Source organism: Protopterus annectens, chromosome 5.part1, assembly GCF_019279795.1.
Source record: "Protopterus annectens isolate FY-2018-M chromosome 5.part1, PAN1.0, whole genome shotgun sequence".
NCBI lineage: Eukaryota > Metazoa > Chordata > Ceratodontiformes > Protopteridae > Protopterus > Protopterus annectens.
Window position 1 is genome coordinate 90,683,446 of NC_056736.1, and position 27,932 is coordinate 90,711,377.

The 27,932-nt window shown below is 42.2% G+C and overlaps 1 protein-coding gene across 1 annotated transcript in view; it reads right to left on the reverse strand.

Annotated features, from left to right (window-relative positions):
* Positions 1-27,932, reverse strand: part of MYCBP2 (MYC binding protein 2) — a gene marked incomplete in the record, with an annotated part of 5,088,083 nt that overhangs the window by 3,648,019 nt on the left and 1,412,132 nt on the right.

Below are 27,932 nucleotides of genomic sequence, written 5' to 3' on the forward strand. Positions count from 1 at the left end.
ATGAAGGCGAGATTGACAACTTAACATCTTCCCCTGAGGAAGAAGAATAATATTTCATCATGTCCAGAAGGTCCTGACTTGCAGAATTCCTTAACCAAGGGACCCCCCTAAACCAGGCCTTTTAAAAGGAGCTTGTCAGAATGGTCGACCAGGGCACTGGGGTTGAATGCAACACAAATGCTGCATTCAACCTCCAGGTGGCCAGCGCCAAGACAGTACAGCCACTCCTCGTGCGAGTCGGAAACAGGCATCTTCCAACCGCATGAGGAGCACCTCTTGAACCCAAAAGCCTTTTCTGACATGGAAGAAATCAAAACCGAAGGAAAAGACTAAAGAGGAGTCAGAGAAAACCAGGCTTTAAGTCAAAAATTCTGAGATCCATCCAACAACTAAACAATAAACTACTAGTAAACTATTACAAAATTATTAATAATCCCTTAATAAGATGTCAATAAAATAACTACAAAACCGAAGGGGGGCCAGGAAAAGGGGTTCCTAATCTATTACACTGGTCAACAGAAAAGGGCACCAAAAAGAAACCAAAATGACCGATGACCCAGAAAAGAACCAATGGGAGGGGAAACATGCTACCAGTAACTAGATTACAGAAAGTACAGTTGTGTACACTTACCATAAATGTAGATGTTCGAGTGTATTCACTGTTGCAGTCATTACATTTGGGTAATCTGCTGGCAGGTCGCCCTCAGTCAGCCTGAATTCCAAAGTCTTGGGCCCTGCGTCGGTTGCTGTCTCCTCTTCCATGACGTCAGGTCGTCAGGGGTATAAAACATACAGCCGACACCATTTTCTTTAGTTTTTCTTGCCCCCGATGTCAGGTGCCCCCATATATATATATATATATATATATATATATATACACACACACATACATATACACATCCATCAATATAAACTTTGCCTTCATCTACAAGCAAATACACCACATAGGTTATAGAAGACATAGAGAAGGAAAGATAAACTGTAGAATGACAGGGGGATGGCGGGAGGGTAACCTGGACTGCAACAGTGAATACACTTGAACATCTACATTTATGGTAAGTGTACACAACTGTAGTATGTTCTTCATGTTTCACTGCTGCAGTCATTACATTTGGGTAGAATCCCAAAGCTATGGTTGGGAGCCTGGAGCTAAACAGCATTAGGTGCGGCTATAAGGCCCTGCAGCACTGCAGAGTCAAAGCCTGCCCTGGACTTAGAGTACAGCGGCAAATGGTAATGCTTTGTAAAGGTGTGAACAGAACTCCAAGTAGCAGCCTCTAGAATGTCTTTGGTTGGTACTCCTCTGAGAAAGGCTGCTGAAGTAACTGCGGCTCTGGTGGAATGAGACCTAATGCCCTTGGGCACAGGTTTACCATGGTGTAAGTAGCAGAAACGGATGCAGTGGCTTATCCACTTTGAAATTGCCTTTCCTTCTGATCCTGCAGCATATGACACTAGTAATTGCTCAGTTTTTCTTAGAGCTTTAGTCCTGCTCAAGTAGAATCTTAGCTGTCTGTGTACGTCCAAGGAATGCAGAAATCTCTCCCCTTTGTTCTGCGGATTTGGATAAAAATTTGGCAGATGGATTGTTTGGTTAAGAGCGACACTGGAAACCACCTTAGGCATAAAAGTAGAATTTGTCCTCTGAGACACCCTGTCTGGGTAAAATATGATAAAAGGCTCTACAGCCATGAGGGCCTGTAGCTCTGAAACTCTTCTTGCTAAAGTAATTGCTAGTACCAGATCTGTCTTCCATAAGAACTTTATATCAGCGGTAGCAGCTGGTTCAAATGGAGGCAGGCTGAGCTTTTCCAACACATAACTGAGGTCCATGCAGGTAATGGTGATCTTCTAGGAGGCCTAAAATTTTTGGCTCCTCTAAGATACTGCTTTATTAAAGGATGAGAAAATATTGGTGGCTCTGTATTGTAATGAGCTGAAATGGCAAAGGCATGGATTTTGATTGATAAGAAAGATAGGCCTTTGTCAAGCATCTCAGTCAAGTATTGTAATATCGGAGGAATATGTGGTTCTGCTGTATCAGTTCCTTGTGCTCGATTCCACGCACAGAATCACTTCCATTTGTCAGCATAAGTAGTACTAGGCCTATTGGCTTACAAAATGACATCCATCACAGCTTTACTGAGAGGTGTCGTTTGTATGATTACATGATTAACCATGCTGTCAGGTTCAGAGTCTGTGTTTGATTGTGCAGGATCTGACTGTTTTGCTGGGACAGTAGTTGTGGTCTTTGAGGCAAGGTCCAAGCTGGGTACTGAGACACGTTCCTTAGGACTGGGTACCAGTATTGGCGGGACCAGTCCGGGGCAATTAATATCATCTTTGGCTTCTCTTGTCTGACTTTTAGGAGGACCTTGGGTAGAAGAGCCAGAGGAGGAAAGGCATAAACTGATAGGTTTTTCCAACTGAAGGACAGAGCATCCACTTTCCATGCTTGTCTGTGATAAATCCTTGTGCAGAATCTTTTCAATTGATAATTTTGAGGTGAGGCAAATAGATCTACATCTGGGTTCTTTGTTATCATGCTGAAGACTTGTGGATATAGTTTCCACTCATGAGGATCCATAAGGTTTCTGCTTAAATCGTCTGCCAGAGTGTTTTGTTTTCCTGGCAGGAATTGAGCTTGAAGAAGTATTTGGTAGGTCAAAGCTGTGTCCCACAGTGCCATGGCTAATCTGCAAAGGGGGTAAGAGTGTGTGCCCCCTTGCTTGTTTATATACCACATGACTGTGGTGTTGTCCGTCTTTATCAGTAGTTGCCCTGGATGAAGCAAGTCCTTGAAGGCTGTTAGGGCATTTTGAACAGCTAGCAACTCTTTCTGGTTGATATGTAGATGCATTTGTTTTGGTGCCACATGCCCTGAATGCATCTTCCTGCCATGTGGGCCCCCCAGGCATAATCTGATGCGTCTGTTAAGGTTTGGCTGGCAGGGGGATAGAGTGAAGGGCCGTCCCATGTTTTGGTGACAGGCCTCTGCCCACCATAGAAACTCCTGTTGCAGGCAGGGAATGAGAGGAATCATTGTTTCCAGACTGTGTGAATGTTGACTCCATAAACTTTTTAGGTACCACTGAAGTTTCCTCATATGCAGTCTTGCATATGGAATTAGTAGGATGCCATGAAGCACAGAGCCTGCAGAATTAGTCTTGCAGAAGACTGTGTTTTTGTTGCCATCAGTTTGAAGTAAGTAGTCAGTTGCCTGTGTTTGTCTGGCGTGAGGTAAGCCACCTGGGCAGTTGTATTCAAGCTTGCACCCAGGAATGTTATCTTTTGAGAGGGTACCAGTTGTGATTTCTTTTCGTTTATTGTGTACCCTAGGCATGGTAGAAGCCTTTTCACAAACACCAGGTATCGAAGAAGAGTGTCCTTGTTCTCTGCTTGAATGAGACAGTCATCCAAGTAAGGATATATTTGCATACTTCTTTGTCTGCAAAATGCAATTACTGGTGCCAGGCACTTTGTAAAGACCCTGGGCGCAGTAGATAAGCCAAAGGGCAGTGCAGAGAATTGGTAATGCATTAAGCCAGCCTTGAATCGGAGGTATCTTCTGCACGACTGTCTTGTTGGGACATGCAGGTATGCCTCTTTTAGGTTTGAAGTCACCAGCCAAGCATTCTTGCCCAGCATGGGCAGAAGTTGCTGCAAAGTCAGCATTTTGAATTTTGGAATATCTAGGTGTGTGTTCAAAATCGATAAATCCAGTATTGGCCGCCACGCCTTGTCCTTTCTGGGTACCAAGAACAGTCTTGAGTAAAAACCTTGTCCTTTTTCCTGTTCTGGTACTGTCTGAATGGCCCTCATATCCATGAGTGGCGTAACCTATTCTTGTGCCTCTGCCCATTGATTTTTTGGCAGATCTGGCCAACCATTTGCCATTGGCAGAGTGTGGAAATGGAATCTGTATCCCTTTGATACGATGTTTAGTACCCACTTGTCCTGGGTTATTAACTGCCAATTTTGAGCAAAAAGTGCTAATTTTCCCCCTATGGGTGCTGCCAAAAGATAAGTGCTTGGTGTAGGCAGAGGGAAGTCATTGGGATTACTTTCTGTAGGTTTGCACTTTATCTCCTCCAGATTTGGAGGTGGATGTGCCCCATTGCTTTGACCTATATGAGTCTTGCGCCTGGTATCTGGAACCCTTAGGGTGTCTGGATTTGCTCCTTTGTGCTCTGTCTGACACAGGAAAGGACCAATTTTTTGTAGGTCAGTGTCTACTGAATCTTGGTGGCTGCACTTGTAAGAAGTCAAACAGTTTGCATAGACTTAGCTTTGTCTTCCATTTTCTTTAAAACCTCTTCTGCCTTAATACCAAACAGAGAATCATACTGTAAAGGTGCATCTAGCAATTTAGCTTTAACATGATCAGGCAAATTTTGTTCCTTTAACCAGGAATGCCTCCTAATCACAGATCCAGTAACTGCGGCCCTGCAGGAGGCCTCTAAAGAATCTAAACCACATTGCAAAGTATGCTTTCCAACTTGTTTAGCTGCATGCTATAATTCCTGCAATTCTTTATTTTCTGCACATTCTGAAATCAACATAATTTTCTGTTTCAGCAATCCCATAACATGTTGTTGGTACTTAAGCATATGAAATTGACAGTTTAAGGCCCTGATTGCCAAGGTTGCAGATGTATAAACCTTTTTTCCCCATCTGTCTAGTGCCCTTGAATCGCTGTCAGAGGAGGTAGGATTTTTTGCCGTTGAGGCATTAACTCCCTTTGGGCCCTGTGAAATAGTTTCAGGATCAGCAGCAGGGTTTCTAAATAAAAATTTATGTGAGTCAGGGACCCTGTAATATCCGTCCGGCTTAGTGAGAGTCGGAGGTAGGGAGTCAGGGTTCAAGCTCGACTCCGAAAACACATCATCCACAATGTCTAAAACAGGGGGAATGGCTAAAGGCTTGTGCTGAGGGAGAAGGAAATCCCTGAGCCTCTATTTTGATTCTGAGAAGTCTTGACTCTCCCAGTGAAAATGCTCCCTCAAAGTATGCAAGGTTTCTCCAAATGAATAATCCTCAGGAGGAGATGCAGATGGAATAGACTCCTCAACATCTGAATCCTCATAGGGAGGTGTAGATAAATTCCTGATCAGAAGAAAGAGAAACCTGATCTGAAGATTCATAATCAGTGTCTTGCATAGGCCTCTTATCTGGAGGGGGATGGGTACCCCCGATCAAGGTAATACGGTCTTCGCCATTTTGATCATCTGTTTTTAGGCATAGAGGCCTGTGCACGTGGCTCATGCGTCAGTTTTTAGTTTTAGAAGTTGCTTTTGTCTTTGGTTTTGCAGCTTTCGTCGGTTTGATATACAAATGTTGAGGTCTGAATACACCCTCAAAAGCCGGTGCCTGCTCAGCGGCTCTGGATCCATCCGAGGGAGATACATCCGTCAGTTCAATACCTTGAGTATCTTGCGGCATGCCGGACTCCACATGGGTGTCGGTAGAGGCCTGCGACTCGAAGGTAGCGGGTATCAGGAGCTGCAAAAGCGCCTCACTGAGTACTGGTGAACTGGCGACTGGCTTAGAAGCTTCATCGTCGGTTTTGGATCTCGACTGCCTTTCTCTGTCCTTTTCTTTGCGTTTTTTATGTACTCCGGTAGTCGGATTGCTATCAGACGACATTTCTGGGTAGTTAAATCTGTTTCCAAAATACTTTGATGCAAAAATATATCGACGCTTAATGATGTGTTGGTTAAATCTAGCACAAAACCGACAGCCAAGCACGTTGTGATCAGGGCCTAGGCAAGGAATACAGTACAAATGGAAATCCTTATGAGGTATTTGCTTCACACAAGTAATACAATTATTAACTTTTTCTGACATCGGTAAAAAGCAAGAAAAAAGTTTCCCCAATGGGGTACTTAGCTTTAGTGAAGTCTTCGGTTCTGAAACTCAAACTTGAATATTTCAGTAGTCAGCCGACCGGCACTTGCGAAATGTTTCTGCTTCGGGCACCGCGCGGCAAGAAAGACTGAAGAGAATGGCGTCGGCTGCATGTTTTATACTCCTGACGACCTGACGTCATGGAAGAGGAGACTGCAACCGATGCAGGACCCAAGACTTTGGAATTCAGGCCGACTGAGGGCAACCTGCCAGCAGATTACCCAAATGTAATGACTGCAACAGTGAAACACGAAAAACATCTAAAACTTAACAGGAAAAAAACTGACAAGAAAAACCCAAATTAGAAGAGTTACTTACAGAAATTATGAGGAGCTGAGCTATCTGCGTCTGATCGACTAAAGCAGCAAACAAGATCTGAGGGGTTAGAGGGCAGCAGTGCATTATGGGAGGGGAGGAGCTTGAGCTAAGCTGTAGTCTAGTGTTCCGGCTTGGATTCGATGTCAGATCCTAGAACCATACATGACGAATGGTGACTAGGATAACATCAGATCCTGTCTGGTTTTCGAGGGGTTGGAGGTAGAGAACCTGGAGTCAGGGAAGAGTCCATAAAAACATCCTCCACCACTTCCAATACAGGAGGAATAGCCAAAAGTTTGTGTTCTGGGAGGTTGAGGAACTCCTTAATCCTCTTTTTAGATTGTGGGTATTCTTGTGCCCGCCACTGGAAATGTTCTCTCATAGCATGGAGCGTTTCCCCAGAACTGATGTCTTCAGTAGGTTAAGGTAAAGGCGCATTCTCCTCAGACTCTGAATCTTCAAAAGAAGTAAGGAAGGGTGCCTCCTCAAAGACAGATTCCTCCTGGTCAGAATCCTTATCTGAATCAGGAGGTTCAGAAAAAAACTTCAGGGGTAGGATCCCCCTTCCTTTTCCCTGGGGAAGACTCCAAAGGGGATTGCCTAGCTCTGACCAAGGAGATAAGATCCTCAGCTAACCTGATCAGGTCTTGTTGATAACCTAGGGTATGGGAGCTGGTAGGCCTAAGTATAGGCCCCGAGGTAGAACCCTTCTTAGAAGCAGAAATGGCCTAGGTACGTCCACAATCCGGTCTCTTTGTAAGTTAGAACCAATGCCAGCTGACGATTTGAAGGAACATCGCAAGTACATGATCGCTCGTAGGAAGCAGAGGTCTGCCGAGTGACTCTGGACCTGACTAACTAAAGTCAAGGCCCATGCAGAAGTTGAGGGACAAGACAGCATGTCGGACTCCATAGAGGCCTCAACACAGGCCTGCGCCAACACCTCAGTCACAGGAAGAGGCTGCGAAAGAGCTTCACCTTCTTCAGTGATAATGATCCCTGGGGGCTGGCAGAAGGTGAACAGTTGTCGTCAGCGGCCCTAAGCTTGGGTCTTTTTTCCTTGTCCTCCTTATATTTAGAGAGCTCAACATCGGCACGACTGGTGGATGCCACTGAATGCTGCAAAGAAGATGGTAGACTAAGATACCTCATTAGGATTTCCCTATGCCTGATAGTCTCAGAATTGAAACGGGTGCAGAAACAGCAACTAGGGATGTTGTGATCCAGGCCTAGACAGATGACACACAACGTATGAAAGTCTTGGTGTGGGATTTCCTTACCACAGCTGAACAATTGTTAACCTTATCTGACATGAGGTAAAGCAAGAAAGAGGGGAAAGAAGCATGATATTGATGTCTGTCACGCAAATGTTTCAGAGTTTCCTCCTTTTTATTTGAAAGATGGGGTGGGAGTTAGTCCTACTAGTGATCAGAAGAATGGCAAAAGTAGACAGCTCTTTGTTAGGAGGGGATTTGTAATTTGGAACAACTGTAGAGCAGGTCTAGTTGAAACGGGCTACTTAGCTTTAGAAGACTTCTCTCTCATGTGGAAAGACCAATGCACTGAAACACTGCTTTAGCTCCGACAGCAAGAAAAGACTTGTGTCATGGTGTTGGATGGCTCCCTTTACACTCAAGCATACTGACGTCAGGGTAGAACGTCTGCCAGCCTTAGGAGGAGGGAGATTTTTACTCTGGTAGTTAGGCCGGCCAAGGGCTTCCACAGCAGGAAATCCCACAAGTCAGCACTGTAACAGTGAAACAAAGAACATCTTCAACCTCCAGCCTTCACTGACTACTGCTGCCCTCACCATCTGCGGGTATGGAAAGCCAGCTAGACATCTGACGTTCCTCACAGAGACTCAAGCCTAGACTTGCTCTACAGTTGTTCCAAATTACAAATCCCCTCCTAACAAAGAGCTGTCTACTTTTGCCATTCTTCTGATCACTAGTAGGACTAACTCCCACCCCATCTTTCAAATAAAAAGGAGGAAACTCTGAAACATTTGCGTGACAGACATCAATATCATGCTTCTTTCCCCTGAAAGAGCTCAGGCAAAGAAAGGTCCAACCAAGCCTTGGTTGTTAATCTGACAGCCTGACACTTCTGCTGCTGCTATTTAGGCATGTGAATGCAGGCATTCAATGATGACAGGAAGTATCAAATTCCAAGCTATGCAAATAACTAATAACTGGGGGCTCCTTGGGGCATGTATATGCTTATGTAGCTGCAGCATAAAGTCATGGCATGTCTAAAGGTGCATGGATGTCCCTGAATGTAAGGTTTAACAGAAGTGCATACCACATCCTTACTGGTAGAAATGTTTAACCCCAATAAACAATCTTACAAGGAAGGTCATAGACGACAGATATATTTTTACAAATGGTGCTAGATGAACAACCTTCATGAATAATTTAAAAATCCATATGACAGCCTGAAGACAACTAAAGCAAATCATAAGGAGTTGTTAAGTGAAAAATATGTCATTAGGTTAAGCAGTATCTGCTCAATAATTAAGGACACAAAATAGTTTCATCAATCCACTATCCTACATTTTGTCGGATCTAAACTGGAAAAGGTTTTAACTTGTCAATTTCAGTTTACAAGTGTTGAACTAATGAATCACTGTATCACACAGGAAATTACTGCTGGTGCACTTTCACCTGTGTGAGAGGACAGATTTGCTGTGCGTGGACTTTTCTCTTTGCTTCACAACCATGGAATAAGTATAATTAAGTTAGGGCATACGTAGGGGACTTCTTGTCTGCACAAAAATACTTTTCTAATTGATTTCAAAAAGATGAAACTTTGATCTATTTTGTCTGGCTGGACCTTCAACTAGTTGAAACTCATGGAAATATAGGGAAAACTTGCCAATCTACCCTCATTTGCCAAACATGTCTATGTTCTGGTGACGATGATCAACCACACGAAGGCATCCAGACTTCTGGCTCTAAGAAACATAAAACTATTTTTAACATGAAACATTCCAGCACACAAAGTCAGCAAGCTATTAATATATATCCTTCCTTACCAGATAATAGGATAGGGCGCATTATGTTGGGTCAACCAAAAATGACTGCAACATTTGTCTTCTACATTTATAACCATCAATACCTACCATTCTTCCCTCTATTCTTTAGTTCTTTACTAGCAACGTCAGAAGTACAGGTCTATAAAATATTAAGAAAATATTCCAGACTAATGCGAGATGACATGCACATAAAAGATGCAATAGAGATATTGTTGTAAGCATTTGCTTAGCTGCAAGTTAAAATGTAGACCTACTGAGATTTTTTGGAGCACTATTAAATCCAGTTCTACAGGTAAAAACACTCTGAAGCAAAGGTGCAGATACATAAACACATTCCAATGACCTCCAGAAAGCAGGAAAAAAGTTCCAACAAAAATGCATGTGGTACACAACAATGAATTAAGCAGCACCAAAGCATAAACAAACATTTTCAGGCAAAGTTGAACTTAAAAGAGCTGCAGACAGGGGGATAATGAAGACTTTGCAGTTTGAGGTACAAAAATAGAAGTAGTCTTAATATATTTCATAGGAGGCAGACAGGAGGGTGGAGTCTAATCTGATACATGCCAGACTGTCTTCAGTACCTGGCTGGATTTTGTCTCCAAAATGAATGAGATGGGAAAGGGCCTTACACTTACTCTGGAGATAGTACAGCTGTGCGAAATACAAACCATAACAAATGAGGATCCCAGTCTTCAGTTTCCAGCTGTACTGGTTAATAACCCACTCCACAGGAAGGCATTTCTGGCCTAGATTTTTCCAAAGCAATAATTAGAAAAACATTTGGGTTTGAAAGCTGGTTTAAATGCCGTTAATCAAAAAGGCAGAACTTGGATTCCAGGCTTAAAACCAACCTCAGATATCACAGCAAAATCCCAAAGTGAGAAATTACATCACTAACAGCATTTCACATCTTAAAAAAAATCCCCATCACTATCAAAATTTCACATCTTAAAAGAAATGCCACACAGATCGCCCATCACCCCTAGTCGAATTTAGCAGTGTGCTGTATCAAGCCAGACTCAACTACTTATCCCAAATTAAAGTTGCAAAACAAGAAGCTACTTCTTAGTAGAGATTATAACATTACAATGATGGTACACTGGACTTCAGCGATGTATCCAGTCACAAAAACAAATGCAACGAGTCAAAATATATGCAGTCATAGTGTCAGACTTTACATATTACTTAAACAATCACTTAACACACACAGCTGTTTAAACAAAACTGTATAAAGTGTTACACCATGAAGTACCAAACAAACAGATTAAAATCACAACCCATCATCAGATTTAACAATATAAAACAATTACGAAAAACGAACAGGAAAAATAAGCAAAAAGAAATGGGATAAGGCATTTAAACTGTGAAGCGAATAATGCTTCTGTTATATTGCATTTCTGTGCAACATACTTACCATAACAGTAGATAATCAGAGCTTAGCGTAAAAGTAAATCATAACATTTTGGTTTGACCATCTTCTGGTCTCCTGTTCCTAGACAGCAATACAGCAAACAGCAGCTATTGCAAGTCTTGTGCTTGGTAAATAATGATGTAGGTGTCATGACAGTCATAACATACACTACAGTGTGTTCTCTTCAATAACTGAAGCCTGCTTTCCTTGGAGAAATGTATACGCATGTGGTTGGCAAAAAGTCATGAAAAGTTATAGTGGGTTCTTAATATAAATCATCTTACCAAAAGCCATACATGCATACAACCACAGTCTAAAAAATACACACTAATATGTAGCAAATGGAAATGTATCCATTATTTAAAAAAATCATGTATTCTTTACATAAAAGTAAAAGTAGCCAAATACTGTTCAACACATGGGATTCATTCCTGATTAATCATTTACTTGTAATAACATCTTACTAGCATATATGTTGATAGCTGACTTGCTGCAAACAAGCCTCACATTCTTGTTAAAAACACTAAGGTAATATCAGGAAGCAAAGACAACTGGAGACTGCCAACCAAACCAAATACATACAACTGTAGGGACCTGTCCAAATCAGAAAGCTCCTTATAATCCCAAATGTGGGGACAGTGTGAGAGCAGCATTCCTGCAGAAGTTAACTTTCTTTAAGATCTACTGATAAGCACCTTACATACCACTCTATCTTCCTCTGGCAGTGACAATTCAACACTAAACTGTTACACATGTACAGAATTTTAAAGTAGAACCAAATATCTCCGGGAGGTGGTAAGTTAGTAATGAGACTATGCAAGAGGGTACAATGGTGCAATCAAATATTCAATGTATATGTATATGTATAAAAAACAAAAAAGAAAAAAATAGGAAGCATAGGTAACATGATACCTTTTATCAGACCCAAACAATATTTAATATTTTTTTTGCCCTTATGTAGCAGACCATTGACTGCCACTGTTGCCTCCTCCCAATCTCAGATGCCAGGATTCAAACATTTTATTCCCCAGACCTAATCCAATACTTCTAACACACTGACAGGGGACTGAGGCATCCCAGTGCAGTATTATATTTGAAGACATAACTATCCATGCAGGATGTGCAATGATGCAAAGTCATTATGGCCAACAACATCTATCTGTGAAAGCTCCAACATTTGTAAGCTTAGGATGTATATCACCCTCCACCCCTTGTTTTACCAATGAGGCTATCCTCATATGATTAAAACTGTCTCTCCAGTACAGGTGAGCTGGTAAAATACGGATACATTTCTTATCACCTACAGCCAACTGCACAGGTGTCAGGCTCACTAGCTGATGCCAGTCCAGTCCAACAAAGCTTTTATATAGCTGCCTGACATTTCCAACTAACTGGAACCCTTCACCAGTGATTAATAAGTAAATGGATGCAAGACGCTAGTGTTTTAATACCCTTGTGCTAGAAAAGGAGATTGTGTGACTTATGGTTTCACAATACGGCTACTTGAGCTTCTGGACTAAAAAGGGCACTTCATCAATGATAACTAAGTGTTAGATATAGAGACTAGTGCTTTACTACCCCATGGACTAGAAATACCTCATGTTTTTCTATTGGCTAAAAGTGACAGAAGTTCTTTATTTTGCTACCTTCCTAAATTAACACTGGTTCTTTGAATAATATAGGAAGTGACATCAGTTTTACAGAAGGCTTTGAAATACAGTATGTTAGTCTTCAGGTGACTACAAAGACACGTGTGAGTGCACACATTTATATATGCAAGTGCACAGTGCTCATACTTCCTCTTAGTCACGTGTTGCACGTCGAAAGCATCTAAACAGCACACTTTGCTTTTTCAGAATGGCATTTTTAGTGTCTTGTGTATGTATATACATATATTATAGTTTACAGTTAATAGAAATATGTTAGAAGATTAGTTAAAACCAGAGAGGGAAAACAGTATTTATTATACTGTATTATGGTCTACACATTACTGCTATTATTTTTAGCACAGTTATAGATTTTGTTGGGTATTGGTAAGCTGATAGAGCAACTGTACTACAAACCAAAAATGCTGGAATACAAAGATGATGTTCCTTCTTTCCTGAAGCAACGCCACTAACAATGCAGCTAGCTGCTCAAGTTTCAGACAAACAGAAGTTGTCTGTCATGTGTTAATGTTTCTGATGTTAGATACAGTGCTTTAGTACCTATTTGTGCTCTTTTCTCTGTTATTCATGTCATACATGGGTCCAAACATCTATTTTCACACATTGGTATTTTTTTTAAATGTTACTTACCTATACTATTTCATCTTTCACCTTTTCAAGAAAAAAAGTTAAACACCTTTATGGCTTCTTTTAGATAGACATGAATGTACCACAATCAACCTTTTTAAGCTAACCTATTCACAAGTGAGGAACAAAACAAATCCCTGGATCTAAAGTTTAAAGTTTTATGCTAAATTTCTTAAAGTGAGAAAATTCCTGGCAGCTGCAGCAGGAGCATACTTTCATTGAGAATTATACTTCTAAATACATAAACTCTTGAAAGCACATGTTTTGTCACTTCGACAGATATATCATCCCATTCTAATATTATGGGATGTCTGTGTGTTTGTCAAGAAGGCAAGTAAATAGCAAAGACACTGAAAATGTGGTCTGACCTCCATGAGCCCTTTATCAGATGAAATATTATACAAAGTAACTGTACAAAACATGCAGGTTCCTGCCAGTAGCCCATTAACATTTAAAGTTACATATTACTTGAGCTGCTCTTTTTGTTTTGGGGATCCCCAAACACTCAATTTGTGACCCATATTGCTCACTGTGGACATGCTCCCACTTGGGAAATGTCATCTTAGTAACAGTTTAGGGGGTACCATGTCTATACAGACAATACTTTGCTTACACCTCTTCTTGACACAGTACCAAGAAGCCTGATGATATCCTGGGTTGGATGAATGGCAGTCATTTCAAGCTCAATCCTCAGAAGTTCAAGGCCATGATTATTCACACCTCCTTGTGGCAGGCCTGCCAGTGCTCCTGATCTTGTCCAACAGATACTAATGAAGACAAACTGTTGGATTTGTGTTGCGGGTATAATACCTGGGCATTAACTTGAATATCCATTTCATGCTCAATCCTCAGAGGATCAAAGCCATGATTATTCACATCTCCTTGTGGCAAGCCTTCCAGTGCTCCTGATCTTTCCCAACGAGACCTGGGCAATATTTTGAATATCTAAGTTGCCACTGTGGGACCAGGTGAAGGCTGTTATACTAAAGCCTCTTTATTCATCACAGGAGTACTGTTCATTTTAACACTTTACTCTGTCAGAGGATTTCCCTACAGCAGCACATAGTTTAGCCTCATCATATTTGGAATACAGCAGTGTTGTTTACCTGGGATTTGAAGGCTGTGAACAGGAACCATTTGCAGGAAGTATAGAGTGCAGCAATGTGAATTCTCAAAATAAATACATGTTTTGTACATACAACAGTTATGCAATACCTGTGCTGGTTTGCTCCTAGTAATCAGACAGGAATATAAAATACTAGTTCTCAGATACTATACTATGCATGACAGCTTACGCTATCATCCATTGGAGGAATGCTAGTGATTCACGTTTAATCTGGAGCAAACTGGATTAAATTCTATCTTTTTTTTAATATTAATCATGTTTCCTACCTGAAGAATTAATCTACTGGCTGACACTGGAGCCTTCCTTAGAGCACTTCACAATACCCAGAAACTTCTTATTTTAAAAGACAACTTTAAGATTGTTGGGAAGGACTTTTACTGCTTATTTTTTCTCTCTGTTTTAATGATCATGACTTGGTATCATTTTCTTCTGTATGCCAACAAGTGTATTTTGATGTTAATGATTTTATACCATATTTCTAAAATGGTTCAACTGCTATGAGTCTAGGCATACGCTTGACAAACAGAGAAATATGGCATCTAGTCTTTATTACCGTAATGTAATAAAAACATTAGAGACTCATGACATTAAAAGATGAGAAATTATTTTTTTTATCTTTTAGATCACTAAGACCCCTGTGATCATCAAGTCCCTAATCCTCTACTGTTCTATTTACTCCTCCTAACCTAGTGCTGCAGGACACTGGAACATGGAAGGGACAACTAGACATACATATATTTTTGAATTCTTCTAACACTCCCAACCTTAAAATGCTGCTGGAAAGCAGGATGCAGTGTCTACTATACCGGAATCTGACAGCACACTTCTGCAAGTCTGACATTCTAGCTAGAAAGTACACACACTCATTGGTAGATGTGTGCTCCACAGAATCCCTTGTTCAAACTTCTACAATCCTGGGTTTTCCCCAAGGTACAACCCTTGCGGTAAGATAGCATCCTCCCTCTCACCCCTGGAGCAGGTACACTAGCACTTAACATTCACTCCATCCCATTCCAGTCAGTAACTCTAACCCCTATGTAACTAATACAACCCAGATCATATGATGCACAGGTACAATAAAACCTATGTGTAATAGAGCCAAAATACCAAATAATTTACAGAAATCTCCTTATTCAGACAAGAAATACTGCTGATCATCAAAAGTGTTCAGATCAGATCTTACCTAGTAAATGAACGTAAAAAAATAAAACAAATGCATACAGACATTACATTTCCCTCTAGCCTTGGCAGGTTTGGTACTGTAGGACCACTGACCATCTTGAAGAACACAACTTTGAGAAGCCTTAGAAAATTAACATTGAGCTGCTAACACAGAAATTATAAGGAGGACTAAACACCATGGAAAAATGATAAATTTGCCCTTAAAATAATTTATCAACTAACTTAAAGCAATAAAAAGAATGACTGATTCAATCAATTAACCAACTGCTGTGTAACAGTCCAGCTGACAAAATGAGAAGCACCTAACAGTCAAGTCTTCTCTTAACAGGCAAAAAATTACTACATGGCTGGAAACAAGACAGTCATTAAAGAAGTCCTTTAGCTGTGCTGACCTCAAATGGTAGAATACTAAATGCTAAGATGGTAGTTGTGATGAAAAGAAAAATTAGTGGTACTATCCAAAAACACCATAGCAAGATGAGCTGTCTCTGAACCAGCTAAAAGTATGAAGCAGATAGCAAGGACCTGGAAATCGACCATTGATGATGATGCTGATGGTTAATGGTTGAATGTTAAGTGAAAGCAAGAAAACCAAATCACCAAACACCCTTCCCGTTTGTTTCTTTCTGGGTCTTAGAAACCTGAAACCCCACAAAGCTCATTAATAAGGTCAGCATCTCACTATTTTGTTTTAAACCAGCTAAAAACAACAGTGTAAAATATTACCATAACCATAGAGGTCCTTGTCTTCCAAGTTGCAGTATTCATAATCTTTGGGTTAGCCTCCGCCTAGTGAACTGAACGTCTGGTCAGTATACAAAAGCTTTAGTCACTGCAAGATACGTGGGATGTCTGATGTTGACCATAGGTTAGGTTCATAGGTTAGTACTACGCTAACTGCCCTTGCAAGCCATTTTATGACTAGCCAATTATCCCTTGTGAGACTCAAACCCTGCACCTTGTGTTTGTAAGGCAAACACCTTAACCATTAGGCCACACTCCCAACGACCACAGGGTGCGTGGGCCATAAAAATGACGTCTGCATGTACCTTCCTCAGAAATGAATGCCCAATTGGACCCTAGTCCCAGGATAGCTGCACAAGTCCTGAATCATTCAGCAAAGCTTTTTTTTTTTTCTTTCTTTTCGAGGGGGTAGGAGGGTGGGATAGAATACTGCAACATGGAACTGAAGGACATCGATGGTTATGGTAAGATTTTACACAACTATATGTCCTTCTATTATCATGTTGCAGTATTCATAACCTCTGGGTGAGTTCCATAGCTCAAATGGAAGAAGCGGAGGGTGGTTTGGAACTATTTTCTAAAAATCCATGCAGGATTGCCCTAGGAAAACCTGCTCTAGATCTGGAGATATGGTCCGGTTTGTAGTGTTTGGCGAAGGTATGGACAGATGTTCAGGTAGTTGCTTCTAGAATAGAGGCAGTGTCCAGACCCTTGAAAAATGCTCCAGAGGAGGCTATAGCCCTAGTAGAATGGGATTTTATGTTATGAGTCCAGGTGTTTGCCATGGTAGGTATAAGAAAAGGAGATGGCTTAGGAAATCCGGGCAGAAGCAGTCTGCTTTGTCATAGCTTTTCCCAGAGCCCTGGAGTCAAAGCAGACCAACAGTTCTGCTGACCTCCTGAGGGATTTGGTCTTGTCTAGGTAGAATCTTAGTTGTCTGTGAACATCAAGGGAATGTAGGACTCTCTCACTGTCATTCTAGGGTTGTGGAAAAAAAGCTGGGGAGGTGCACACATTGGTTCAGGGACAGCTCATTAACCACCTTAGTCATAAAGGGCGGGTTAGTTCATAGGGTTACCCTATCCTTGTGGAAGATTACATCCAGACTGGTTTGCCAGCATGATGCACTGGAATGACTCCAGGTGTAACTGATGGTTGACAAGACACCCATCCAAGTTATAGCCAGCTATAGACTCCGCCCCCCATGACTCAGGACACCCACTCCTCTTACATGGATCTACTTGACTCCATCATGGTACCCCCAACACCCTGATCCTTGCTGACTTCAACTACTCCACCACAGACTGGGTGAACTAGTCCTGCACTAATGCACTCACTCAACGATTACTTGATTTCATCAATTCTAACTCACTAGACCAGCTTGTCGCATCCCCCACAAGGAGAGATAACATTCTGGACTTGGCTCTCACCAACATGGGTGACTGCTGCACTACTCCCATTGTATGTTCCTCCCTGGTAAGATCAGATCATCGGACTGTCATTCAAAGTATCTATCCCACTCAACCCCCCCCAGCCGTAATCAAGTTAAAAAAAATCCTAAAAGCTGACTACAACCTCCTAAGGGAGGGTATCAGCAGCTTCACACCACTGCCTCCCTCATAGGATGCAGACTATTATGCTAAACACTACGCCAATGCAGTATTTAAGCACCTGTACAACTGCATGGACTCAGCAATACCTAATAGAACTAAAACCTGCTCCTCAAGGAAAAACGAACCTGTTTGATAGACATCAATCAACAGACTTTACAACAAAAGGAAGAAACTGTTGTCCAAGGGTAAAAACAAATTCCAAAATTAGAAAAACTCCATTAGCCTCAACAAGCAAATTAGATCACTAGTGAAAACCTCCAAAGCCAATTATGAATCAAAACTACCTCTGCAACAAAGGGAAACCACAAAGCCGCCTTCAGCTATGTCAGAAACCTCCATGGTAAGGCCCAGGTTTGTTCCGAATTAGTACTTAACAGTATCACTGACACTGATCCTGTTGACTTAGCCTTCATGCTAGGAGATAGGTTCAGCACAAACTTCACCCCCTGTCCCCCCCAAAGGCCCTTTTGACATCCTCAACACTTCTCCTGCACCTCAAATCTACATAGATTAAGTGTTAAAGGCCCTATCCAAGGCAAAGAATATAGCTTCCATGAGACCGGATAGTATCCCAGGCTGTATTCTGCACCATCTCCAGCAAGAACTGGCTTTGCCATTCAGCACACTATTCAACCATGGCCTAAGTACAGGCTTCACTCCGTATTTTTATGGACCTCATAAACAAGGACAAAGGTGATCTCCAAGCACTTGACCCCCCCCCCCCCCAGTTCGGATTCGTCAAGGGCAGATCTTGCCTGTTGAACCTAGTTGACTTTTTTAAGACTGTTACCAAGGCCCTGGATGAGGGAAAGTCAGTACATACAGCTTGCCTTAACTTGGCCAAGGCCTCTGACACAATCCCCGCTCAGGCATCATCGAGAAGCTAACACAGCTTGGTGAAATCCTTATCTCATCAGGTGGGTGGCCAACTGGCTCAACGAAAGGATCCACAAGGTCAAAATATGTGCCTCCAACTCAGACAGCAGACCTGTCACTAGTGGAGTTCCCCAGGGATCTGTCCTGGGACCCCTACTGTTTGGCATCTACCTCTCAGAGGTCCAGTCCAAGACAAAAGGCCTGTGGCTGACCAAGTTTGCAAACGATTGTAAGTTGGGTGGTCAGTGACTCCCCAAATGATGTTAACATACTGCAAGAGGGTCTCACAGCAACTAATGACTGAAGCCAAAGTCATGGTCACAAGCTAAACTCAAAAAATGTATCATACCATTCGGCAAAAACACTGCACCTACCGATAACTACATCAACAGCAACCCCCTAAGCACACAACTTGTGGTGAGAGACCTAGATACTCAGGTTGACAACAATCTCACACTCGACCATCATACAGCGGCAGTGGTCAGAAATGCCTTTTACTTGGTTCATCTCATAAGTAAAAGGACTGCATCCTGAAGAAAGGAGGTTATTACCTCTCTACACTCCTCTCTCATTAGACCAATAATTGAGTATAACACCCCGATTGGTATGTACCTCTCCAAACATCTGCACCAACTGGAAAGGCTACAGAAATACCTCACAAAGAGAATCCATAGTCTCCAAAACCTGTCCTATGCAGACAGGCTCAAATCAATGTTACTCTACTTGGTATCTTACAGGTTGTTCAGAGGTGCTGCGTCTCGCCTACAAGGCAATCTCGGACCCTGCCCTACTAGAGATGCTCCATATCCGTAAGTGTAACTCCTTGCACATTACCCGCTAGAAAGGCCTGAATACAATATGCGACATCAGCAAAACCTACAGGAGAGAAAGGTTCGTCTCCCAGAGACTGCCTCATCTCTGGAAAAGACTTCCCATACACATCAAACAAAGCACCTCACTGACCCTCTAAGTGCAACCTTGATGAGTGGATGGGAAAACAGAAATTTTTCCAAGGGGATCCACCTGTGTCCCTCATTGACAGGGGCAACAGGTGCTGACTGAGGTTTCTTTTTGGTGATAAACTTTTGGCTAGGCTTGTAAGGGTCCCAGGGCCATTAACCTAGTAACTTCCAATGATCCTATGAGATAGAGAAGGCGTCCATTGCCCTCGCTAGGGGGCTGGGTGCCCTGGTACAAAACTGTGGAAGTTGTCTGATAACAGGGGAGGCAAACAGATCTATTTGTGGCATACTCCACCTGTGGATTATGTCCAGAAACATATCCCTGTGTAGCATCCATTCGTGGGATTGCGACATAAACCTGCTCAAGATGTCTGCTTGAGTGTTCTGAGCTGAGGGGATATAGACAGCCTGTAGAATGACTCCCTGTGGACCGCCAATTCCCAGGCCTGGAATGCAAGTCTGCATACCAAGTATGATCTTGTTCCCCCGTTTGTTCACATACCAAAGAACAGTAGTGCTGTCCATGAACTTCAGGGGTCTTAGTACAAGAATATCTTTGAAAGCCCTCAGTGCAAATACGAGAGCCCTCATTTCTCTGATATTGATGTGCTCCCTCTTGAAGGGGCCTGTCCATATGCCTTCCACCTTCAAACTTCCCACAGCAGCTCCCTAACCCAGGTCTAAAGCATCTGTGCACATTTCCTGGACTGGAGTTAGGTGTTGCAAATGAAGTCCTGGGTTCAGAAAAACTTGATCCACCCACCAAAGGATCTCTTTCCTTAGGCATAGTAGGAAGGGAATGGTGTGGTCCAAGGGGTGGGAGGGTTGTGTCCATGTAGACCTCAGGTACCACTGAAGTTTCCTCATGTGTAGTCTTGCCAGTGGCAATATGGGGAATGTAGAAGCCATATGACCAAAGAGTCTGAGGTATTTTCTTCCTGTCATTGCAGGGGCGTGGATGACAGACAACAGGTATTCCTTCAGGCTTTCCACCTTTTGGGGTGGGAGGAATGTCATCATTATGTTTGTCTTGATTCTGTAGCCCAGGAAGACTTGGTCATGAGAGGGTTTAGGTTGGATTTGGGGAAGCTGACTGTGAAACCCAGAGACTGTAGAACATAAATAACTGTCTGGAGATGGTTCTGGAGAGTACTGTAACAATATGCCTGGATCAGGGGGTCATCTAGGTATGGGAAAATCTGTATCCCTAGGACCCTGCACTAGGCTACCACTGGAGCCAGACACTTATTGAATACCCTTGGGGCAGTAGATAGTCCAGAGAACTGAAAATGTGAGGAACCCACAGAGAAGCTCACGTACTTCCTGTACTTGGGCAGGATGGGGATATGCAAGTAGGCATCTTTGATGTCCAACGTGGCTAAAAATACCTGAGACATCAGCTGTGGAAACAGAGTCTGAAGCGTGAGCATGTGGAAGGTGGGTACTTGAAGAAAAAGGTTGAGGTGAGAGAGATCCAGGATGGGTCTCCATGGGCCGTCCTTTCTTGGGACCAGGAAACATTTTGAATATAAGCCCCTTCCCTTTTCTGATGCAGGGACTGGTTGGATAGTCTCTTGAGAGAGGAGGCTGTCCAAGACTGGCTGGAATAGGGGCAGGTGGTCCTTTGGTGGCTGTGGGATGCCTCAAGACTGGAGAAATGGCCCAAGTCATGAAGTAACCTTTTTCTATGATTGACAAGACCCACTTGTCTGACGTAATACTTTTCCAGAAAAGCAGACAGTGATAGAGTCTCTGGGAAAGGGGTATAGGATCTGGAGAGGGAGGAGGAGGCAGGTGGTCACAGATTACCTGTCTTGTCCTGAAATGGAGGTTTCTGGGTTAGTGTCTGGGCAGATGTGGAAGGTGGCTGCTGCTTTCTGGAACTCTTTTTGCCCTAGTAGGAGGAGGAGCATAATGTTTTCTAATGAACTGGGTCTTAGTAGGATAATTTCTGTGGAATTTAGGAATTGGGGACAAATGTTTCAAGTCCTACAGCTCTTTCCCCTTCAGTTGAAAGGGCTTTGAAAAGTTCTGCTACTTGGGCCCCAAACAAGGCACTACTGTCCAGGGGAGCATCTAGAAGTTTAGCTCTGAAATCGTCAGGTAAGAGTTGCAGCCTCAACCAAGAGGACCTTCTGAGCACTGAGGCTGAAGCTGCAGATCTGGCTGAGGCCTCTGCAGCATCATAACTACATCTGATTGAGTGTCTTGTCACTTGTGAGGACAAGGAGATCAGGTTACAGATTTGTGACTTTGTGGCCAAATGAGGGAGATCATCCAAGAGCTGTGAAGCCTGAGTCAAAAGGGCCAGGGAGTACTTAGACATGTGTCTGGTAGTCAATGGCACTAAATGCCAAAGTGGCAAATGTATACATCCCTTCTTGCCAATACTCTCTACAGTTTTGCTGTCCTTATCAGAAGGAAGGACAGAGGTAGAGGGTAACAGTCTGGAGGGTTTGTCTGCAGAGACAGAAATAGTACCAGGATTTGCATCAGGGCATTTTATTAGAAATCTTGCCCTTTCTGGGACCTTATACAATCTGTCAGGTCTTCTAGAAGCAGGGGGTTGGGATTCAGGATTTTCAGAAGTAGCAGAAAAGGCATCTAAAAAGGCTGGTAGGACTGGTGGAATGGCAGAAGGTGAAGGGGTACCCATTTGTAGGAGTTCATAACACTTCTTTTGGACTTCAGATATTTATGTGGAGTCCCAGTTGAAAAACTCTCATCCGAGAGATGGTTTCTCCAAAGGTAAGGTCCTCCCCAGGGGAATCCCCCTCAGCAGAGTCCTATTCTGGGGAGGCATATCCTAGAGGGGAAGGCAATTGTGAAGCATAAGAGAGAGAATCCTCTAAAGAGACATCTTAAGTGTCTTCAGCCTCTATTGCAAGAGGTTCTGCAGTCTGGGGCCTAGCGCTGATAACAGGAGGGGCAGCCAGAGAAGAAGCAGCCATGGAAGGCCTAAGGGCTATAAAGGCATTGAACAAACACTGAGAGAAAGTTTGCCAAGCAGGCAAGCTCTCAGGAGGTGAAGTCACATGGTTGGTTTTCTATTTCTTTTTTAAAGAAGAAACAGGCTTGAAAGGCATAGGCCCTAAGGAAAGCCTAGGTTCAGAAGCCTCACTAATGGTGGCAGGACCGGTCTGGGCATCCGCAGCAAGCCAAAGTTCCCCCTCGTTGTCGGCATCAGACGTCTGTTTTATCTCAATGGACATGCTTTCAGATCTTGGTTTTGCGGCCTCTGGAATGGTACCTGCTATACCAGAGTCAGCTGGTTCCGTATGTTCCTCCAGGTGTACCTCGGCCTCAGGGGAAAGGTTGGGTGGAAGAGGTGCAGAAGTAGGCTCAGGCCTGGTAACTGTGGCCTTCTTTTTCGGTGGCTCAACGGTATGGCTGGACGGCCCTTCCATCACAAGAGCGAGACGCTGGAGGTGTTGGTTCTCTAGATGCATTTTAAGGGCGTAAAGACAGCTGTGAAGTGTCTTGGGACAAAGGCCTGCCATATCCTTCAGGACTTATGGTCGTGGTTGGGCCCTAGGCAGAACAGACACAGGTCGTGGGCATCCTTATGTGGGATCTGATGTCCACACCTACACCTTCCTTTTCTGGATGACATGAACCTGGGCAGGCATGCAGTGACCAAAAAAACAAGAAGAAAAATGCCCCAAAGGGGTACTTATCTTTAAATCACAGGATCCAACGCAGAGATGACAGGATGAGCTGAAGTTTGACTGGTCCCAGAGAAGTTCTGAGGAAGGTCCATGTAGACGTCACCTTTATGGCCCATGCACCCTATGGCCAACGTCAAAAGTCCAATGTACCTTGCAGTGACTAAAGCTTTTGTATGCTGGTCGGATTTTCGGGTCGCTAGGCGGACGCTAACCCAAAGGTTATGAATACTGCAACATGAGAACAACAGAACATCTGCAGATAAAAAAATCTTTTAATGAAAACCTGTGCATGTTAGGGTACACAAGCTAGTAAAGAATAGGATGCTAAACTGAAAATGAGAGTCTCCAAGAACTTCAAACATCTGAAGGAGTAGAAAGCATAGACCAAAATCATAGTAGTTATTCTGGAAAAAACCCTTTTTACTAAAACAGTAATGGAAAAGAAAGTGGAGGTAAGATGCAAAAGGAAAAAATCTCAATATAGAAAGCAATTAACTGAAAGAACTTCATTAGTTGTCAAATTATATATACAGGTAGAAAAAAATGATAAAGGAGAGAACTACAAATTTATATGCCAGCTCTTGATATTCTTCCAACCCTTACCCATTTGTAGCTAAAAACATCTTGCATGTACAGGTCTTCACGGATCATCATAAACCACAAATGCACATGTTGTACTCATATTTGAACCTTTAAGTATCTCCATAATTTGAAGCTGCCATACATGGTCTCAGCAATATTCAAAGTGCAGAATTACATTTTAAAAGGGTACTCGGGCAATAAGTATTTTTCCCTGTTCATGGCCTGCTGTTTCAACAGCAGACTTATTCTACTAAATCAGATGCACTAAAAGACAAAAAAAAAAAAAAAGAATTTATTGACTTACCATAACGTTCCATCTGTGTTGTCCATTTTCATTCTTCCTCAACGGATGGGTTCGGATCTGATCCTTGGATCAGACTCAGCTGTTGCTAAAGCTTGTGGCAACCAAAAAACTGTCGAGCTTCTCCCTTACCCATAATGCACCAACCCTAAGTTCTCTCAGATCTTATCTGCTGATTTTACCAGAAAGGAAATATTTACTATGCATAGTTAAAGGTGTAAAATTGCACGCACTCAATACAAAAAAAAAAGACTATATCTGGAGCTCAATATAAAGGACAGTGATGTGTCTATTAAAAAACTCATTCATCCAGAAGTTTGTCAATAGAAAGAACGGGGGTTGATGGGTGGGAAGTTGAAGAAGAATGATGAAGGACAACACAGATGGAGCATTATGGTAAGTACATAACTGTGTTATTTGATGTTGTCAATTTTCATTCTATCCTCAACTGATGGGACAGAATCCCCAGTTACCCAAAATCCTGGGGTGGACTCTAAGGAAGGATATTCCTGAGCACAGTTGAACCAAATGATGCTCTACCTCTGGAGACCAGAGTATCCCAAGTATCTGCTGCGCATATGTCATCCAAGGCTGCTGTGGATTGGAAAACTGAAGACGATGTCATGGATCTAGTTGAATGAGCTTGTACTGGTTGTGGTAAGGTAATACCCAATTTTTTATAAATAAATGACATACAATCAGTTAGCCATCTGGCTAAAGTTACTTTGGCAACTGGTTTACCCAATTTCAAGTCTGAAAAGGAAACAAACAAACTGATCTGTTTTTTCTTATGTCTTTTGTCATATGCAGGTAAAAAAATAACTGTCTGTCAACATCCAATAAATGCAACATGTATTCATCTTTGTTAGCAAATTTGGGGAAGAATACTGGCAAATTAATGGACTGATTGACACTGGTTCTGACACCATCTTGGAAAGAAAAGATACATTAGTTAGTAATGTAACTCTATCCTTGTGAAAAATCAAGTATGGAGGTTTTGAAGACAATGCTTGAAATTCATCTAGCAGATGTAACGGCTACTAGAAAAAACACTTTCAAGAAAGATATTTTTAAAATCACATTTAGCTGCTGGTTCAAATGGGAAATGCATAAGTGACTGCAGTACCAGACTGAGGTCCCATGGGGGAGTAGGGTCCTTAAAAGGAGGTCTTAAAAGTAGTGTGAGTCTTGCATGAATGCTCTGCACAACTTATGAAAGGCTATTGAGGAACCCTCAAATCCAATGTGAAAGTCTGATACAGCTGCTGCTAACTGAACTTCAACAGTTGAGGAAATAGCTCCTTGTTTAAAATGTAGGGCCAAAAACTCAAGGATGTTAATTAATGGAGCTGAAAAAGGTTCAGCCAAATTCTTTTTTTACTGGAAGAGAGTTTATGCGTTAAAGGTTTATGGAAAAATAAAAATACATGTCGGACAAGGGAGGAGAGTATAGGCTGTCTGGCAACTGATTGAATTGGAGAAGCCAGGCCATGAGCCTGAGGTTTGATATGTCTGGGTGGATCATGCATGTTGGGTGAGATAGGAGGTCTAGAGTCTGATCCAGAATCCAAGGTTGGTGAAGGAAGTGAGGCCAAAGAAAGGAAAAACCAAATCTGTCAAGGCCGTTAAGATGCAATGAGGATGACTTTGCACTTCAACTTGGCAGTTTTCTGTAGGAATTTCAGAATTAATGGGATTTCTGGATAGGTATAAAGTAGACCAGGGGCCAATCATGAAGTAGAGCATCCCGCGGTGATTCCCCCTGTGAGGGGATTAAGACAAAGTAGCTGCTGCATTTGTTGTTTAGGGGAGAAGCAAAAAGATTGCAGCAAGGCTGGCCCCATCTACGATAAATCATTTCAGTCATGTTCTTGCTGACACACCATTCATGAGGTAGAAGAGTGCATCTGCTGAGCAGAATGTGGATTGCTATGAGAAAGGGGCTGGATGAGATCACCCACTGCCACAATCTGAGTGCTTCTCGGCACAAGGAGTAACATCTGGTCCCTCCTTGTTTGTTGATGTACCAATCTACTGACATACTGTCCGTTTGAATAGCAATCGTCCCTGAAGGGAGAGTATCTTGAAGGGCCTGCAACACTAAAAGCACTGCTCTCATCCCTAGAACACTGGCATCCAAATTGGCCTCTGTGTGACCAAGTGCCTTGGAATATTTTCCCCAGAAAATGCCCCCCTGACCCCAACTGGGAAGCGTCCATAGTCACTGTGGCCTTTGGCTGAAGTGAAATGAAAAGATGGCCTTGTAGAACCTGATCTGACTGAATCCACCACCTGAGATCTCTCTTGCATATCTGAGATTTGTATCAGAGTTGACATGGGCTGGGAAAGTATCAACCATTCTCATGTAAAGTCTGGCTAGGCACTACTGTTATTGCCACTGACACTGAGCCTAGATCTTGAAGGACCAAGCAGGCTGAAATATTGGTATTGCATATTATTTTTCTGACCTGTGATCTTACAGTTTAAACCCTTGAGATGGCAGTGAAGCGATAGTTAAGTCTGCATCGAACAGTGCTCCTATGAATTCCAAATTTTGGGTTGGTTCCAGTTGAGACTTGTAGTTTATGGTTATTCCCAGATGAGAATACATCTGGAGAATCTGATCTCTTGCCTGTATTAATTGATGCCTCATTGGGGGTGGTAATCTGCCAGTCATCTAGATAAGGAAACACCCAGAATCCTTGCAGTCTCAAGTGAGCTGCGACTACTACCATACACTTGGTGAATATCCTCAGGCTGTGGTGAGACCAAAAGACAGAACTCTGAATTGGTAATGACTGGCTCCCAGCCAGAAGCGCAAGTGTTTTCTGACCGTCTGTTCATCTTTATGCGATAGTACGCATCTTAAAGGTCTACTGAGCTCATCCAGTCATCGGGAAAATGGGCTGAACCATGACCATCCAAAACTTGGTACATCGAGCTGACTTGTTCAAGTTACTGAGATCCAAAATTGGTCTCCAGGTTCCTGTTTTCTTTTGCACTAAAAAGAATCTTGAGCTATGGTAAGAGAAACTTTAGATAATTTAAGAAAAATTAAAAAATATTAAGATTTAAAGAATAATTATAACATATGAAAAATGCCCGAGAGCTATGGTCAACCACATCTTTCGCAAAAAGCAGCAAACGAGATCTGAGGGAACTTCGGGTTGGGTACATTATGGGTAAAGGAGAAGCTCGAGAGTTTTTTTGGTTAGCAATGGCAGAGTTGGATCCGAGGACTGGATCCAAACCCATTAGTTGAGGATAGAATGAAAACTGACATCACACCTCAAAACACTAAGATTTCTCATATTACAAAAACATTACATCAAATGCTGCACTTTTCAGCAGAGTTAAAACCACCACTTCATGCAATCTAACTTCAAATAGATGCATTATCTGTGTTGTGGTGAATCTTAAGACCACATTCATTTTTAAAACACATCTATACAAAAAATCAACTTAAACTACTTATATTAGTGTACAAAAACATCATCTGCAGCAGTTTTAAGACAGACTACAGACTATCTTACATATTCTTTTCTGCAATTCTGCATATAACAAACCAGATGTAATGGAGATAGACAAAGCACAGAATGATCACAAAGGAAAAAGGGCACTAAATGCTCATAGCAAAAATGCTCTGGATTAACAGGTAAATGTGTTTTGTAGTTTTATAACCTTAATGGAGAAAATAAAATAATGCATTACACAAGGAAAACGTGAAGCAGCAGATAATTTAATTTTTCTCATATAACTAATAAACATTTCTTTGTTTTTAATTTGCATAATATTAAGACAAGAACAAAACAGACTCAGCTTAGTGCAGTTTTCTAAAAACAAAGAATCAGTGGAATAGAAGAAAAGATGTGGAAGACAAACATATATCAACCTAGTCAGTTAAGGAAGAC